The sequence below is a fragment of the Palaemon carinicauda genome, chromosome 24 (genome assembly GCF_036898095.1).
Source record: "Palaemon carinicauda isolate YSFRI2023 chromosome 24, ASM3689809v2, whole genome shotgun sequence".
NCBI classification, from domain to species: Eukaryota; Metazoa; Arthropoda; class Malacostraca; order Decapoda; family Palaemonidae; genus Palaemon; species Palaemon carinicauda.
Genome location: NC_090748.1, coordinates 12074060 through 12090619, shown reverse-complemented (window position 1 = coordinate 12090619; position 16560 = coordinate 12074060). Strand labels below are relative to the sequence as shown.

General features: G+C 47.2%; 1 long non-coding RNA gene across 2 annotated transcripts in view; it reads left to right on the top strand.

Moving 5' to 3' along the window:
- The first annotated feature begins 1609 nt into the window (after window positions 1-1609).
- The window catches only part of LOC137618084 (uncharacterized), a 68827-nt gene continuing 53876 nt past the window's right edge, over window positions 1610-16560 (top strand). The window contains exon 1 of one of the 2 annotated variants that reach the window (XR_011039721.1): window positions 1610-1771. This is a non-coding gene — a long non-coding RNA (uncharacterized lncRNA). Of the gene's footprint in view, window positions 1772-2967; window positions 3508-16560 lie in introns of those variants that run through there. The other variant, XR_011039720.1, reaches the window with a different exon arrangement.

Here is a 16560-nt window from a genome sequence, read left to right as displayed (position 1 = left end):
GTTTCTTTAACCCTGCAGGACTTAAAATTTTAGGTGTGATTCTCGATAGCAAATTTACTTTTGAGAAACACATTAGGTCAGTATCTTCTTCAATTGCACAAAATATTGGCTTATTGACAAAGTCATAAGATTTTCGGTGATCAATATATTCTGAAGAAGTGTTTTAATTTTTTCATTTTATCTTGCTTCGAGTATTGTTCTCCTGTCTGGTCTTCAGCTGCTGATTCTCATCTTAATTTGTTGGACAGGAACTTACAGTTTACTAATTTTTTTATTCCTGATCTAGGTATTAATTAATCTCTGGCACCGTCGTTCAATTAGTTCGTTATGCATATTGCATAAAATTTTACATAATTCAGATCTCCCCGGGCAGTTCCATCCTGTTCACTCACTACACGGTATTCTAGAAGTTTTATTCCAGTTATGACCAGGTAGTGGAATGATCTTCCTAATCGGGTAGTTGAATCTGTAGAACTTCAAAAGTTCAAACTTGCTGCAAATGTTTTCATGTTGAACAGGCAGGCTGGCATGTCTTTTTATAGTTTATTAATGAAATGTCTGTTTTGATGTTGTTACCGTTTTTAAAATATTTGATGTTAATTAATTGTTCATCATTTCTCATAGCTTTTATTCATTTCCTGATTTCCTTTCCTCACTGGGCTATTTTTCCCTGTTGGAGAGAGAGCCTTTGGTATTATAGCATCTTGATTTACCAACTAGGGTTGTAGCTCAGCTAATAATAATAATAATAATAATAATAATAATAATAATAATAATAATAATAATAATAAATACATAAATAAATAAACAAATAAATAAATAAAATAGAATGAAAAAGAGCGTTTGTTTGAATGAAAGAAATGTTTCGTGTGCATTTCTCGTTTGCCAATAGCAGCACATAAGCCGTAAGAACCCTCTCCCCTTATGCATTTCCTAAGCGGGAAATGTATGGCATTTCATTGGCTGATTTTTCCTCTGCTGTGATTGGTGGTTGTACGTGACGTCATGAATGTGTATTTAATGAATGAATTCAACTGGGGAGAGGTGAAATAGCTATACTTAATATAGAAAAAATCAAATTAATAAATTACAATTTATATAAAAATAGATTTAAAATATTATGAATTTAGTTAATAAATAAATAATAGACCTTATTCAAAAGCTTAAACTGAATAAATACATAATTTTTGAAGGATTAAATGACTGGGATTTGGCTACGATGTTAGATGTAGGTGTTAAAATGTAAACAAAGGCAACAACCAATCACAGCTGAGAAGCTACAGCCAATGAGAGAACTGGAATATCCCACCACGAGAAAGTTCTGCTTACTTATGAGTTGCTGTTTGAAAAACTTACCCATATTTACATATAATTGTTTTTAAGCGCTCTAGTTATAGGAGACGAACGGTCTTGAACTTTTTGTTTTCAATGAAATTAGAAATATATTTACTTCAAAATATATAATATAAGATGTTTTGTATTCAGAGGAAAAAATTCTGATCGCCAAATCATTATTTCTATTAAGAAAAAAAAACGTCTTTGTGACGTCATAAGGAGTAGGATGAACAGTTTGTGTATTTGTTGGTTTCAGTGAGCCTCACTGAGTGAGGTGTGGATATACGAAGGTTAATATTTCCTATGCAGAAAGAAATATTTGCTATACCGACTACCGAGCTTAAAAAGTGAAAGAACTACATTTCAAGTACAATGTAATTAATGGAAGGAATAAATAGCAGAATGTTATGGGCCCCCGTTATGTAGTAGGCTAATGGTATGGTGGTCTAATTGTGGATAGCAGGTTAAATTCTGCCTGTTGTCTATCTTGAACAGCAGTTGAGCTTTTAATTCAATACTTCTCCGTTCATCACATACTTAACGCTTCATAGTCCTCGCCCATGTAGTTCTGTGTCTTCCAAGTCTTCTAGTGCTACTCGGAGCCCAATTAAAAGTTGGTGAACTAATCTCTCGTGGGGAGTGGAAAGATCATGCCTAAATCATCTCCTTCTGATATTACTGTACTTAGGGACGGGGAAAACTTTCCTAGTGAAAACCAACTCTTCCCTTTAGAAAAATGCCCGTTTCCTTCGAAAATGACACTTACTTTTGTCGCAAATAAATACTTAATGTGTTTTATATATATATATATATATATATATATATATATATATATATATATATATATATATATATATATATATATATATATATATATATATTGCTAATAATGCGGGATCCCCACTGGGAACTTGGGGTTTTGGGTGGGGAAACAATATATAAGTGTAAAACAAACCTTTTCTCCTCTGTACATTGTGTTCTTGGACGTATAATAAATCCATGGAAAACTGCAAAAATTATCTACATCCTATACCAATGGTATATTTTTTATTTATTTGTTGACATTCTACGGGTCGGTTGTATTTGCTCCCATTTGTTCATATGTTCATGCTGTACCAGTTTTACATCTTCTGTGCTTAAACTCCGCCCCCCTTCATTTTTATCAATAGGATTACTTGTTTCCTTATAACCCCTCCCCATTTTCTCCATGTCATTCAAGTAATTTTACCCGTGACATTCAAGTATTCCTCTTGACCTAATACAACTTTTATGTAATACCCACATGTACATACAGTATTACGTTTTATGCAAGAATTACTCGTTTTCTCATAAACCCTCCTCATTATTACCAACGTCATTCAAGTATTCTTCTTGATATGACCCTTCTAATACCGTATGTCCCCATTCTTTTATGTAGTACCCACTTGGGCATATTGCATTTTATCCTAACCATTCTTTTAATACCGTATGTTTATGCAATACCCATGTGGACATAATATTTTTGACCCTAGTTATTCAAGTATACTACGAATCTTGGCCCCTCTTAATAACGTTGTTATTTATTCATTGATGCAATACCCACTTGTTTATTTCTCTTTATTTCCATATCCCTTTCAACCGTTTTCGCCCTTATTACAGCATTTCAATTTATTACCACTAAATAATATTTATTCCCTTCATTTTAACTTAATGTTTTTCCTTCATACCTGTTGTTATTACCTTATCACACCCAGTTTTTACATAAATACTTACTCCGAGCAAGTTTCCCATGCAAGTTCATTCAAGTTTACTTTGTAAATTCCACTCTTTTTCCGTTAAGCAATCACATGCCCATGTGTATGGAAAGTTTCCACAGGAGGGTTAACATTTCCCCTCCCCCTTTCCTTATCTCCTCAAATGCTCGCATCAGTCCCTTCCTAAGCCTTTTTCCCTGTAAAAGTGTTGTCCGTGTTAAGCCTTTGTTCATATTCTACTCCTTTCGTGTGCTATTATGGAACTTCCTATACAAATGTGTAATGGTTGTAGCTATCCGCACTTAGAAGCCGCTGGGAAGTTTCATGGAAATTACCATGGTACACTAGATATAATTAACACTTTCGCCTCTACCCTTTGCTATCTCTGGTACAGCAACAGTTGCCAGAAGACCCCGGCCTTCGACGTCCTGATCATAAAGTAAGTCATTATTTTTACATTAAGTTTAATACCTGGTTAGTGAATGCAGTTCATTATCAAAGTTATATTTAGGTTAGCGTGCGCAGGTCAACATTACTGCTTGCCAGTACGTACGTAGCTTGATGTTTTTTTTTTTTTGGCGAGCGAAGCGAGCCTACTGCAGAACAAGAACCATTATTTGTTCCGTAACTGAAATACAAACCCCGCTATTTGATATGGGTATTACTTTCGGCGTAGCTGAAATGACGAGCCATTAGAATCTTAAGGAGGGTTTACTACCCCCATCGCTAGTTAGCGGGGGTTAGGGAGGGGTAGCTTGCTACCCCCCCCCCCCCCACCCCCCCCTCACATACCTGTGTGCTGAGTCTGACTGCTGAGCCCACTTTACTATCGGCTCGGGTGGGAGACGGACGTGTCCGCTCTCTCCCTCGCCTCTTTGACAGCCATTAATGCTTTTTGTCTTTTTACTTACTTTTTCTTATACTTGTAAATATATATAAACATTCTTCATGTTTATGTATATATTTGTGTATAGAAATGTAGTAAGTTTTCTTTTCAGTTTTTGTGCTGTGTGTGTGATGTACGACAACGACACCTGCGTAGTGCAAGGCCACCACGGTTACACGTCATGGGGTACGGGCTCTCCCTCTTGGTCCTTCGGTCGTTCCTTCGGCTTTTCCGTTAACTCGGCCGCCGTGGGGAATCATCATTGCTGGACTTTCTTCATTCATCTATTATCTTCGCTGTTCCTCCTTTCCTACGAGGAACTTGGATTCTCAGCGAAGGGAATGTAGGAATTTAGATTGACTACGGTCTCTCTCTCTACTTGAGGTCGTTCACCCCTTACTACTACTTCGTACTATTACGGAAGCTCCTTTCCTGTTGCGGGTTGGGCTGCTATTCCGTTTATTTGTCTCAATTATTTTTAATGAAATTTAATTGTATTTTTAACTTTTCAGCTTCTGTGGGGAACACTTCCCTTCGGGGGTCAGTGGTTCTTACTATTAGTGAACATTCTTAGATGATTTAGTTAATTATAATTCTGTTTTGTTCCTACACTAAATACAAACCCTCATTCTTTACTATAGGAGATATTCTAGCGTGAGCTGGTAAATACGGCTGAAAAACCTTAACAAGGTCGTTAACGACCGGACAGGTAATTACCCACCTGACAGTGGACGGGGACCGCCGGTCTGTAGCTACTGTTTACCTTCAATCGAATTCTAGCCGTCGCAGTGGTAACACCACTGCTCCTGCTTTCTTTGCTGGCAGACTAGCCTTTCTTTTCTTTTTGAGTTTTGAATAATCCTTTTTCTTTTTCTTTGTAGATGATGTCCTCTATTTTGAGGAAGTGTTCATGACGCCTTTATGTCACCGCTGGATGTGGATCCTCTTTCCCTATACCCCGTTACGGAGGTCATGGGTGTTCTGCTACCCTGTGGAGGATGGGTTCCCTTGCCAAGTATGATCTTAAGATGTTTTTCTATATATTATTACTTTACATATATAGTTTATTTTTCCTTATTTCCGTCCCTCACTGAGATATTTTCCTTGTTGGAGCTCTTGGGCTAGTAGCAGCACCCTGTTTTAACAACCAAGTTTGTAGCTTTATATACTTATATGCAAGCAGTTGGAGAGAGAGAGAGAGAGAGAGAGAGAGAGAGAGAGAGAGAGAGAGAGAGAGAGAGAGTAGAATCTATATTAAGACCTCCTCCTCCTCCTCCTCCTCCTCCTCCTCCTCCTCCTCCTCCTCCACTTCATTGTCCTCCCCTCTTCGGAGGCTAGGAGGGAGAGATATAGAAGAGGAAAAGTAGAGATCGCACTTCTTTGCCCAGTCGTTCTCTCCGGAGTACAGGCGACATAGGAGACATAATCGTTCTTGCTCTTCCTCGCCTTCTGTCTCTTCACGAGATGTCTCGCCGCTATAATAAGTTATGTTGTCACAAACTTAAGAGCGCTTCCTTCTTACCCTAACATAGGGCATCAAGAGCGTATGCGCCAACATGCGCATACGCTCCAACAAGAGCATAACTCCATCTCGCGCCTGTGCGCCACCAATCTTCTGCGCGATGGCACTCCTGCGCGCCAGTGCTCAACTACGCGCTCCTGCGCGCCAACATTCTCCTGCACGTGCGCATACGCGCCCAACACCATAATACGCGACAGGTAAAACCTGCGCATCAACTTTCTACTGTTAGAAGGTCTTCTGACAAGGCAGCCATGCTGCATTTTCCCACAGCGCCAGTGCTTACCAACGCGCTAGCGCTTTGCAACACGCCAGCGCTTTGCAACACACCAGCGCTTATCAACGCGCCAGCACTTACCGGCGCACCAACCTTCTCCCGCATCCGCAAGGATATGCGCGCACGCCCGCGCGCCCATATGATTCCACTTTGGGGAATTTTCTCCTGCGCTCGCTCGCTCCCTACGGCTGGCACAGACGTGCGAGATAACTCCCGCACGCCCGTTTACGCCTTCACCTAGGTATTCTCACCGAAGAGACAGGCGAAATAGGAAGAGACGTTATCATTCTCGCTCCTTCTCGCCTTTTGTCTCTCCCCGAGACTTCCTGCCTCGAGATTATATACACTCGTGCCACAAACCTGAGAAGAACGATCCCTCTCGTCATCGTTCTGCATTGCTGTCGTCGTCATGCGAGGGATCATCTAAGAAACCAGGAGCGCGGCCAAGGGCAAAGTATGTCCTAACCTCGAACCCTCTTCTTCGCATATTAGTTTGAGGGTCTCCGTCCGCTCTAGAAAAAGTCAGATAGAGCGCTTCTCCTTGCTTTACTCTCTATCTTCAGAGAGATCGCTCTCGCCTTTGAATTCTTGATCTCTGACCCTTTAGGGTCTCGTGACAAGGAAACCTCGGTTTCCCGGTGCGGTATCCCTTCGTTTTCTCATAGCTAGTTTCTGAAACCTCGGGTTTTCGTGCATTTAGTCTCGCTGATACTAACTCTAGGGGCACGCACGTTCACGCTGAGCCTTCGGGTTCTCACAACACAACCTCTAGGGGCACGCACGATCACGCTGAACCTTCGGGTTCTCGTGACACAAGTCATCAAGAGTGTTACTCTTAGGTCTGAGAGTCTTCGGACTCTTGTCACGCGGAGTGTTCGCGTACGCCCATCCAACACTACGCCCATCCAACACTACGCCCATAACAATCAGGAGTTTTACTCTTATGGCAGAGTCTTCAGGCCCAAGTCACGCAGGTGTTCGCACACAATTAGCGCTACACACGCATATCTGCGATCATACACTCGCGGGGTCAACCCCTCGCTCCCGTGTTTCAGACAGGACAACCTCCCTAATTCCTTTGCTCCCTAATGAGTTAAGGATTTTGAGTCTCGGAAACCTCGAAAGAAGATGCAGGGGTTCGCCCTTTCTTCTCATCGGTTGAGAGCAGAAGGGAAAAGGGAAACGTGTTAGAGAGGCTAAAAGAAAACACCCAGATAGCAGCGACGTAGAAGGCGATGCCGAGGGGTTCGGCCGCTCTGTTCGTTATCCTGCGCTTCATGTGGCACCTCATGAGCTGCCCATGTTACGAGGTAACACTCGTTGTCAACCTGCAACTTGATCAACTTATTGGGAAACTTAGATTGCTGACAGGAGGTTCGCCTCCAGGGATTAGAGATCCTTCCCTTACGAGGGAGTGATAACCTTCCTCGGAATTGGACTGCGTGAAAGATCCATCCCCTTTCCGAGGGAAAGCTTCCCCACTTCAAACAGGCAGCAACCTTCCCTCCTTCGTAAGGAGTTGCGAACAGCTCAATGAGTTTTACCGCTGCTATCTCGTCCCCGAAGACTGTGCTTTCTCCCCAGGAGCTGGGGAAAAGCAAGTCTACGGCTTATGCCCCCTTCGGGGGGAACTTCTCCCTGGGAGTATGCTTGGCTCAGGCGATGTCCTTCATCGGGAGGACTTCTCTCTCGTTCACGAGAGGAGATTTTTACGCCTACGTTTTTTCCGTAAAACGGGAGAAAACTTGCCTTAGGCGATGCCCTCCTTCAGAAGATCTTCTCTCTCATTCGCGAGAGAGAGATTATTACGCCTTCGCTTTTTTCCCATAGAAATGGGCAAAAGCTTGTCCTAGGCAATATTCTCCTTCGGGAGAACTCTCGTTCGTGAGAGAGAGATTATTACGCCTTCGCTTTTTTCCCATAGAACTCGGGGAAAGCTTGTCTTAGGCAAGGTTCTCCTTCAGGAGAACTTCTCTCGTTCACGAGAGAGAGATTATTACGCCTTCGCTTTTTTCCCATAGAACTGGGGGAAAGCTTGTCTTAGGCCAAGTCTCCCTTCGGGAGGACTCCTTTCTTGTTCACGAGAGGGAGATTTTTACGCGTACGTTTTTTCCATAGAATTAGGAGAAAACTTGTCTTAAGCGACGTCCTCCTTTGGGAGAACTTCTCTCTCGTCCGCGAGAGAGAGATTATTATGCCTATGCTTTTTTCCCATAGATCTGGGAGAAAGTTTGCCTTAGGCGATATCCTCCTTTGGGAGGACTTCTCCCTCGTTCGCAAGAGAGAAATTGTTAAACCTACGCTTTTCCCCATAGAGAGGGGAGAAATCTTGCCTTTGGCAATCCTTCCTTCGGGAAGACTTTTCCCTCGTTGAGAGAGAAAAGTTAATACGCCTACGCTTTTCCCCATAGGGCAGGGAGAAAGCTTGTTTTAGGCGATCTCCTTAGGGAGAACCTTCTTACCAATCACGAGAAGAAACTTGTAGGAGTTTACTGATCTACGCTCCTCCCTCTTACGCTTTTTGGTTTTCCTCCAGGGGCGGAGCGAGAGCCTTGTATTAAGCGACATTCTCCTTCGGGAGAACAAATCTACCCTGCGGAGGAGTTATTTTCATCCCTGACGTTCTCCCCCTCGTGCTGGTAGGAGACGTCTTTTTGATCTCCTACTGGTTCCCCTCACGTTGACCCCTTGGGGTCACGTGACGATCACCCTTTCGCCGGGCGTGATCGGGAGCCTGTAAACTTTCTTCATGTTTATCCTACGGGTTCTCATGACCTTAGGAGTCCTTCAGGCCTCTGTCGCGTTGGACTTTGGAGTTCACACGACTTGGAACCTTCGAGTTTCAGTTATGCGGAGTAGTCGGGCTCTCGTAACAATTAGCACAGAGTGTCCGTGCACGCGCGCAATTAGCGCTATGCACGCGATCATCGTCATTAAGAGTTTACTCTTATGACAGAGCTTTCCGACTCTCGTCAGCGGTCTTCACCATTACCTCCAGACACTCCGACTTCTACCATTCTTCCCCTTTCGATAAGAAAGATACGAGGGGTAAGATATAAGGTTTGTCTGCTACTCGCGTCCCCACTTTTTCCTGTAATAACACGCGAGGAATTATCGCAGCCTGAGGATTCCTCGTGAGTGCTGCCGTCGAGGGACTTAGAAGCCTCCTATTTAAGGACTCTAAGAACTATGTGTTACATCTCATGCCTCGGCAATTTGCATCTGTCTCCTCGACCCTTTGACTCTCCAGCCTTAGACAGGCTATGTATTGACAGTCTGGGGTTCGAGTCCCTCCCAGACTCGTTAGAACCATCAGTGCCTACAACCTTACCATCCTTGTAAGCTAAGGTTGGGGGGAGCCTATAGATCTATCTGCTGAGTCTTTAGCAGCCACTGCCTAGCCTTCCCTGGTCCTAGCTGGGATGGAGAGGAGGCTTGGTCGTTGACCATATATGGTCAGTCTCTAGGACATTGTCCTAACGGCTAGTGCAATGTCACTGTCCCTCGCCTCTGCCTTTCTTGAGCGACCTTTAAACCTGGTCTGTTCTCCGAGCTCAGAGACGTCAACCTTCTCCTCTGATCTTAGATCCCCTCACGGCGAGGCTTACGCCAAACTAATCCTCGAAGAGACACTCAACTCTTCCAGGCTCTTCTCAGTCACAGAAGCCTCGGCAAGGGAAGCGACTTCAATGTCCCTTCTGGCTTGACACGTGGTCTGATACAGTCGGCTACCTTGCGAGCCACGAGGACTTGTCAAACCAAAACTCTAGGCAGACCCTACAAGAAGTCCTAACTGCTGGGGCTAAGACAATGGACTTCTTAAGCGCTACAACAGCGACAATGTGAAGCAATTGGATCCTCAAAAAGAAGGATCAGTAGTTCCCAGACTTCCTTTTGTACCTCAGTGAGGAAAGCTTCTCTCAGTCTCGGGGATTTAGACTGAGAAGGGGTTGACCTCTCCGCCTCAGTAGACATCACCTTGGTTGTTTCGGTGTTGGAGTGATCTTGCCCCCCACTTGAGATTAGACCATCTCCTTGAGACGTGTCTTACGTTCGCTGAAGGGTCTGCCCTATGTGCCCTTAAGGGCCTCAGACTCCTCTCTGAACCTTAAGCCCGTCTTCCTCGTACCTCTGTCCTCCGCTAAAAGGGTCAGGGAGCTACATGGTCTGTCTTACGTCACCCATTCTAAGAGATGGGGGGGGGGGGGGAAGAGGGTGAGTGTCTCGCAACTTCGTACCGGGCTTGGTGGCTAGACTCATAATCCTTCATCTACCGATGGGAGATTTCGAGAATTTCCACTCTCAATAGGTAACACAGGATGCAGTCCAGTCGTTACTATGCCCAGTCAGGGCGTCAAAGAAATATCTGAGGCGCACCAGACTTAATCAGACCACGTCTCCGTCATCTCTTCCTTGTACCAACAGGGTAAAGAAGAGAATCTCTCGCAACACCATCTCTTTCTGACTTAAGAAAGTTATTGCGAGGACTTTTCACGGAGACCCAGAGGCAGCACAACCCAGAGCCCATCAAGTTAGGGGAGTGGCTGCCTCTCTGGTGTTTAAGAGAATTTTCTCAGTCTCCCAAGTCTTAAGTGTTGGGGTCTGGAAACGCCAATCTACATTCACTGCTCACTATTTGAGCGACGTGACACATAAGTCTCTAGAAGCTGTTTATAGGGCCTATTGTAACAGGTCAACAGATGCTGTTACTACCTTACGCCCTTTCAGGGGACAGTAACCATTGGTTGAGGATTCTGGGTTACACTAGGTTTTAAGAAGGACATCCACCGATCTTCTTCGTCTCCTTCTACCCCACATCTGGGGATCCTAGCCTGTATCCAGTTTCAGCTGGATTCGCCAATGGAAATAAGGTATGATACTCATCTGATTCCTCTCATAGAGTATAAGTTATACTCGTGGTCACGAGGTTTCCCCTTGGCAAGGTCGGGGGAATCCTAAGTTTGAAGGGGTCCGAGTCGAATGTCCCTGACCCACTTCATCCTGAAACATTTGTTTCCAGGAAGTTGCAAACCTTCAGTAGTACTGAGATTCTGGGGATTTACAAAGAAAGAAGATACGGAAGATTGTTGCTTCAAAAGAGTCTAGTCTGAGGACTATCTTCCCTAAAGATAGGGAACTCCTTGGCCACCCTGGCCTCAAGACTAAGTCTCCTATAGTAAAGAATGAGGGTTTGTATTTAGTGTAGGAACAAATGACAAACTTATAACAGAGTTTGTATTTTTCCTAACATACAAACCCGAATTCTTTACACAAATCTTCCCTCCATCACCGCCCCCCTAGGATAGTCCTAACTAGAATCCGATTGAAGGTAAACAGCAGCTACAGACCGGCGGTCCCCCACCACTGTCAGGTGGGTAATTACCTGTCCGGTCGTTAACGACCTTGTTAAGGTTTTTCTGCCATATTTTCCAGCTCGCGCTAGAATATCTCCTATAGTAAAGAATTCAGGTTTGTATGTTAGGAAAAATACAAACTCTGTTATAAGTTTGTCATATAATTCTGTTTTTATTACAATTACTCCGCCCTTCCCCTTCTCCCGTGAATGTCAGTGGGGGAGGAGGGCGCATACTTAATTTTTAATTCTTATTTTTTTTGCTATTCCCTCGGGGTTACTCTTCGGAGTTCCTCCCGGGGGAATCTCTGTTAAATAATTATTTAATTTTATTTTCCCAGTTAACAATGCAGTTTTTCTTCGTTTGACTAAAAAGAGTGCCAACGAAGCAGACCTGTCCTGTTTGTGCCTGGGGAGTCTGCTGTCGCTGCCGTTCCTCAAAGGACGTCGTCATGGGCGTTATCTCTTCTCTTAGAAGTTCTCCCGTGACAACATGCCAGCTTTTCAGATCATCTTAGAATGCTAAAGGAGGTTTGCCTCCAGGGGTTGGGTAACTTCCCTTCCGAGGAGGTTCACCTCCAGGGGTTGGGTAACTTCCCTTCCGAGGGAGGTTCCCTCCCCGAGTGTGAGATTTTCTCCCTGCAGAGGGAGAACTTCCCATACCTTAATAATTCATCGCCGTCAACTACTGTGCTGCTCTTCGGCCAGACTTTTCTCCCCCCTTGCTGAGTTTCTCTTCCTTCAGGGGTGGAGCACAGTCTTGGCAAGTGTTCACCTCTCTCATTCGCGAGAGAGGCCACTCATAGAGACTCCTCTTCGGAGGATTACTCCTTATAAGGTCAGCTTGCTGATCCAACGGCCCTAAGGGGCGCCATCAACAGTGTCTTCAAGTCTCTTCTACGAAGTGTTCACCTCTCTCGTTCGCGAGAGAGGCCACTCGTAGAGACTCCTCTTCGGAGGATTGTTCCTGATCAGATCAGCTTGCTGATCCGGACCTCTCCGCAGATTTGTTCGCCTTCTCCTAGACCTGCTGACCTGCCGTCTCCGTTCCTGATTGCTGACGCGCTGTGGACACCAACGCATCCTGTTGTTAAACAGGCCTCGATCCCTTCGGGGATAAAAGGGCGTATGGGCAAGTACTGCACATACTTCCCTTAAGCGCCAGGTTTACCCTGCGCATCAGCGCACATCGTTGGAGTTTCCTGAGATTACACACAGACGCTCTCCAGTGCTTCAGCCTGCGAGTGTCTCCAAGTCTCTTCTACGAAGGGTACCTCTCTCGTTCGCGGGAGATGTCTCTCATAGAGACCCCGCCTCGGAGGATCAAGCAGAACTTCCAGTGTTGATCGTCCTGCCAGCTGACCTACCAATTTTCCAGCTCAACCTTGCGCTGCAACGAAGGACTTCGGCCCTGGACTCTAAAGCAGACCTGCCTACGGTCCTCATCGGGGATGCCCGTCCTTTTTAAGGACACTTCCCAGTTCCTGATCGTCCTGTCAGCTGACCCTTCAACCTAGCGCGTTTTACGCGCGCTCGCGGACGATTGTCTTACGTGCGCTAGCGCCAACGATCTTCGTACGCGCACAAGCGCCGACGATCTTCTTTCGCGCGCAAGCGCTGACGATCTTCCTACGCACGTGAGCGCCGAAGATCGTCTGCGCGCGGGCACCGATGGTTTCCCACGCGCGCTCGCCAATCTTCTAACGCGCACAAGCGCCGACGATCCTTCTCGCGTGCGGGTACCGATGGTCTTGCGCGCACGCGCGCCAACAAACTCCTACACGCTGCAGCACACTCCAACATTCTGGTCCACACGGGCTCTTCATTCTGACCCTGCACGTCAATCTGATTCCTGTGCACTCCATGAAGTCTCGCCCGCGGGCGAGCGTTTCAATAGTCTCCCGCGCACGAGCCCAGGGTATTCCGGCGCGCCCGCATCAGCGCTTCGACAGTCTCTCGTGCATGACCCCCGGTTATTCCCCATCTACGAAGTGTTCACCTCTCTCGTTCGCGAGAGGCCACTCGTAGAGACTCCTCTTCGGAGGATTGTTCCTGATTAGATCAGCTTGGCAAGATCCGGACCTCTCCGCAGATTTGTTCGCCATCTACTAGACCTGCTGACCTGCCGTCTCCGTTCCTGATTGCTGACGCGCTGTGGACACCAACGCATCCTGTAGTTAAACAGGCCTCGATCCCTTCGGGGATAAAAGGGCGTATGGGCAAATACTGCACATACTTCCCTTAAGCGCCAGGTTTCCCCTACGCGCCAATGCTCACCTGCGCATCAGCGCACATCGTTGGAGTTTCCTGAGATTGCACACAGGCGCTCTCCAGTGCTTCAGCCTGCGAGTGTCTCCAAGTCTCTTCTACGAAGAGTACCTCTCTCGTTCGCGGGAGAGGTCTCTCATAGAGACCCCGCCTCGGAGGATCAAGCAGAACTTCCAGTGTTGATCGTCCTGCCAGCTCCTACCAATTTTCCAGCTCAACCTTGCGCTGCAACGAAGGACTTCGGCCCTGGACTCTAAAGCAGACCTGCCTACGGTCCTCATCGGGGATGCCCGTCCTTTTTAAGGACACTTCCCAGTTCCTGATCGTCCTGTCAGCTGACCCTTCAACCTAGCGCGTTTTACGCGTGCACGCGCGCTCGACGACGATCTTCGTATGCGCACAAGCGCCGACGATCTTCTTTCGCGCGCAAGCGCTGACGATCTTCCTACGCGCGTGAGCACCGACGATCGTCTGCGCGCAGGCACCTATGGTTTCCCACGCGCGCTCGCCAATTTTCTAACGCGCGATAGCGCCGACGATCTTCTTACACGCGCAAGCGCCGACGATCTTCTTACGCGCGCAAGCGCCGACGATCTTCTTACGCGCTCAAGCGCCGACGATCTTCTTTCGCGTGCGAGTACCGATGGTCTTGCGCGCACGCGCGCCAACAAACTCCTACACGCTGCAGCACGCTCCAACATTCTGGTCCATACGGGCTCTTCATTCTGACCCTGCACGTCAATCTGATTCCTGCGCACTCTAGGAAGTCTCGCCTGCGCGCGAGCGTTTCAATAGTCTCCCGCGCACGAGCCCAGGGTATTCCGGCGCGCCCGCATCAGCGCTTCGACAGTCTCTCGCGCGACCCCCGGGTATTCCCCATCGCGCGAGCGCCAGCGCGCTTCCTAGCGCAATCATCAATACCCTCCCCCGCGCGAGGCTGCCAGACATCGCGCGGTAAGGGCGCCATTGCCACATCCCCCCCCCCAAGCACAGAACAGCGCGCTTGCCGGTGGGGGGGGGGGAAGATTCCAGACAGGCCCAGGGACATGGCTTCCTTATCCTTTTACAGGCGACTTCCTCTCCAGAGGGAGTGTCTGACAGCGCAGCCGTCAGCCGGGTTTGGGACTCTAATCAGACCGGTAGCACAGGCTTTTAAGCTGTTCTCTCTGAGTTGAGCCACAAATCCTTGGCTGCATCCACTCCCCCGATGAGGAAAAGAGGAGTTTCGGACGAGGTAACTTCTCCAAGGACGTAGCTGTCTCCTCGTAAGTCTTCGAGGCAGGCACTCTTCCCCCTCAGACTTTTCTCCCTCACCTTTGGACGAAGTTTTCCCGCCCTCAGGAGAGTCACGGGAGGTGAGACGTTCCCCAATCACACCATTGAAGGAAACCCCACCTCGCGCGGTAAAGTTTTCTCGAATAGGGGTGGAGAAGAGCCTGCCTCCATCGTGGTTGGAGTCCTGCATCCCTCCCAGAAGGGAGTCAAAGGACTCCAAGACAGTAACGGGAGTCCCCTAGCACCAAAATCTACCGGCTCAAACATTCTTTAGTTATGGGAACAAACCTGTTTGAGCCTAAGGACGTGAAGCAGGCGGCTGAGAGGTGTAGGAAGTCACCAAGATTCCCTCCTATATGGGGCTTTGACATTCAAGCCCTATAAACCTCCAGCACCTCAGCAACCACGTCCCACCAAAACAACAGCAGCTAAGACAGTGGGGTCTAAGCCCTTTCCGGTCAAGGACAAGAAAGGCAAGTAGTCCCCCAGGGGAGGGAAGAATCCTAGAAGGAGCAGCCGAGGCCGCAAACGCTAGGATTGCCAGTTCCCCTGCATGTCCGCCAGTGGCGGGATACCTACAAGGTTGCGCAGACAGGTTTCGGCAACTCAGGGCCGTTTCCTGGACGATTTCCGTAATCAGTCAGGGATATTGCGTCCTGTTCACAACACCTCTACCTCCCCTGAGGACGAATCCGGTGTCATTTAGCACCTTTGCCATTGGATCAGCAAGGGGGCGAACTCTGTGGGCAGAGGCCCAGATTAGAGCAAACTCCGGTCAACATGGAGACCGCAGACAGTCAGTCTTGCAGTAAACCGCAAGACTTCTTGTGTATACTGGACCTGAAGGACGCGTACTTCCAGATCCCAGTCCATCCGTCTTCATGGAAGTATTTAGGATTCAGCATAGACAACAAGGAGTACCAGTTCAAGGTGCTGTGTTTCGGTCTCTCCACAGCACCACAGGGTTTCACCAGAGTGTTTACCGTAATATCATTGTGGGCACTCAGGGTTGGCTTCTGTCTCCTCCATTATCTGGATGACTGCCTGATCCTAGCAGACTCGGAGTCATTCCCTCTTTGACACCGAGACAAACTTCTAGGACTTTGCCAGGACCTAAGGGTCATGGTAAGTCTTGAGAAGTCCACTCTGCTGCCCAATCAAAGACTGGTTCACCTAGGCATGATTATAGACACCAATCTCCATAAGGCCTTTCCATCAGACGACAGGATAGCAAGGCTGAGAAGAGTCAAAAGCCCTTTCCTCAGACGAGAAGAGCTTCCAACCCAATCGTGGTTACATCTCCTCGGTCACCTTTCACCCTTGGCTCGTCTAGTTCTCAACGGTCGCCTCAGGAGGAGGTTTCTCCAGGGGCGACTCAGGTCCTAGTGGAATCAAGACTGCGATTCCCCTGACATCATGATCCCTATGGATCCTGCGGAACAGACGAACTGCCAGTGGTGGGTGACAGGCGAGAACCTACGAAGAAGAATGGATCTTCTCGTTTCCTTCCCACGGATTGGATGCTGTTTTCGGACACCACAAAAGAAGGGGGGGGGGGCCACGTTCTGTACCACAGTACCTCAGGCCTGTGGTCAGAATCGGAAAAGTGCCTCCATATGAATCTGCCAGAGATGAAGGCTGTCTTCCTGACCCTTCAACAGTTCCAACAAAGACCTGGCGGATCATTCTGTGGTGTGATGAGCTACAACACCACAGTAGTAGCTTACATCAACAAGCAAAGAGGTACCTTTTCAAAGCAGCTATCCCATCTCTCAGTAGAGATACTGAGATAGACCGAAGTCCACTCAATTAACCTATCGGCTCGCTTCATTCCAGACAAAGGGAATGTGCTCGCCGACAGTCGGAGCATAGCGTCTCAGATAATGAGTACCGAGTGGTCCTTGGATCATTCAG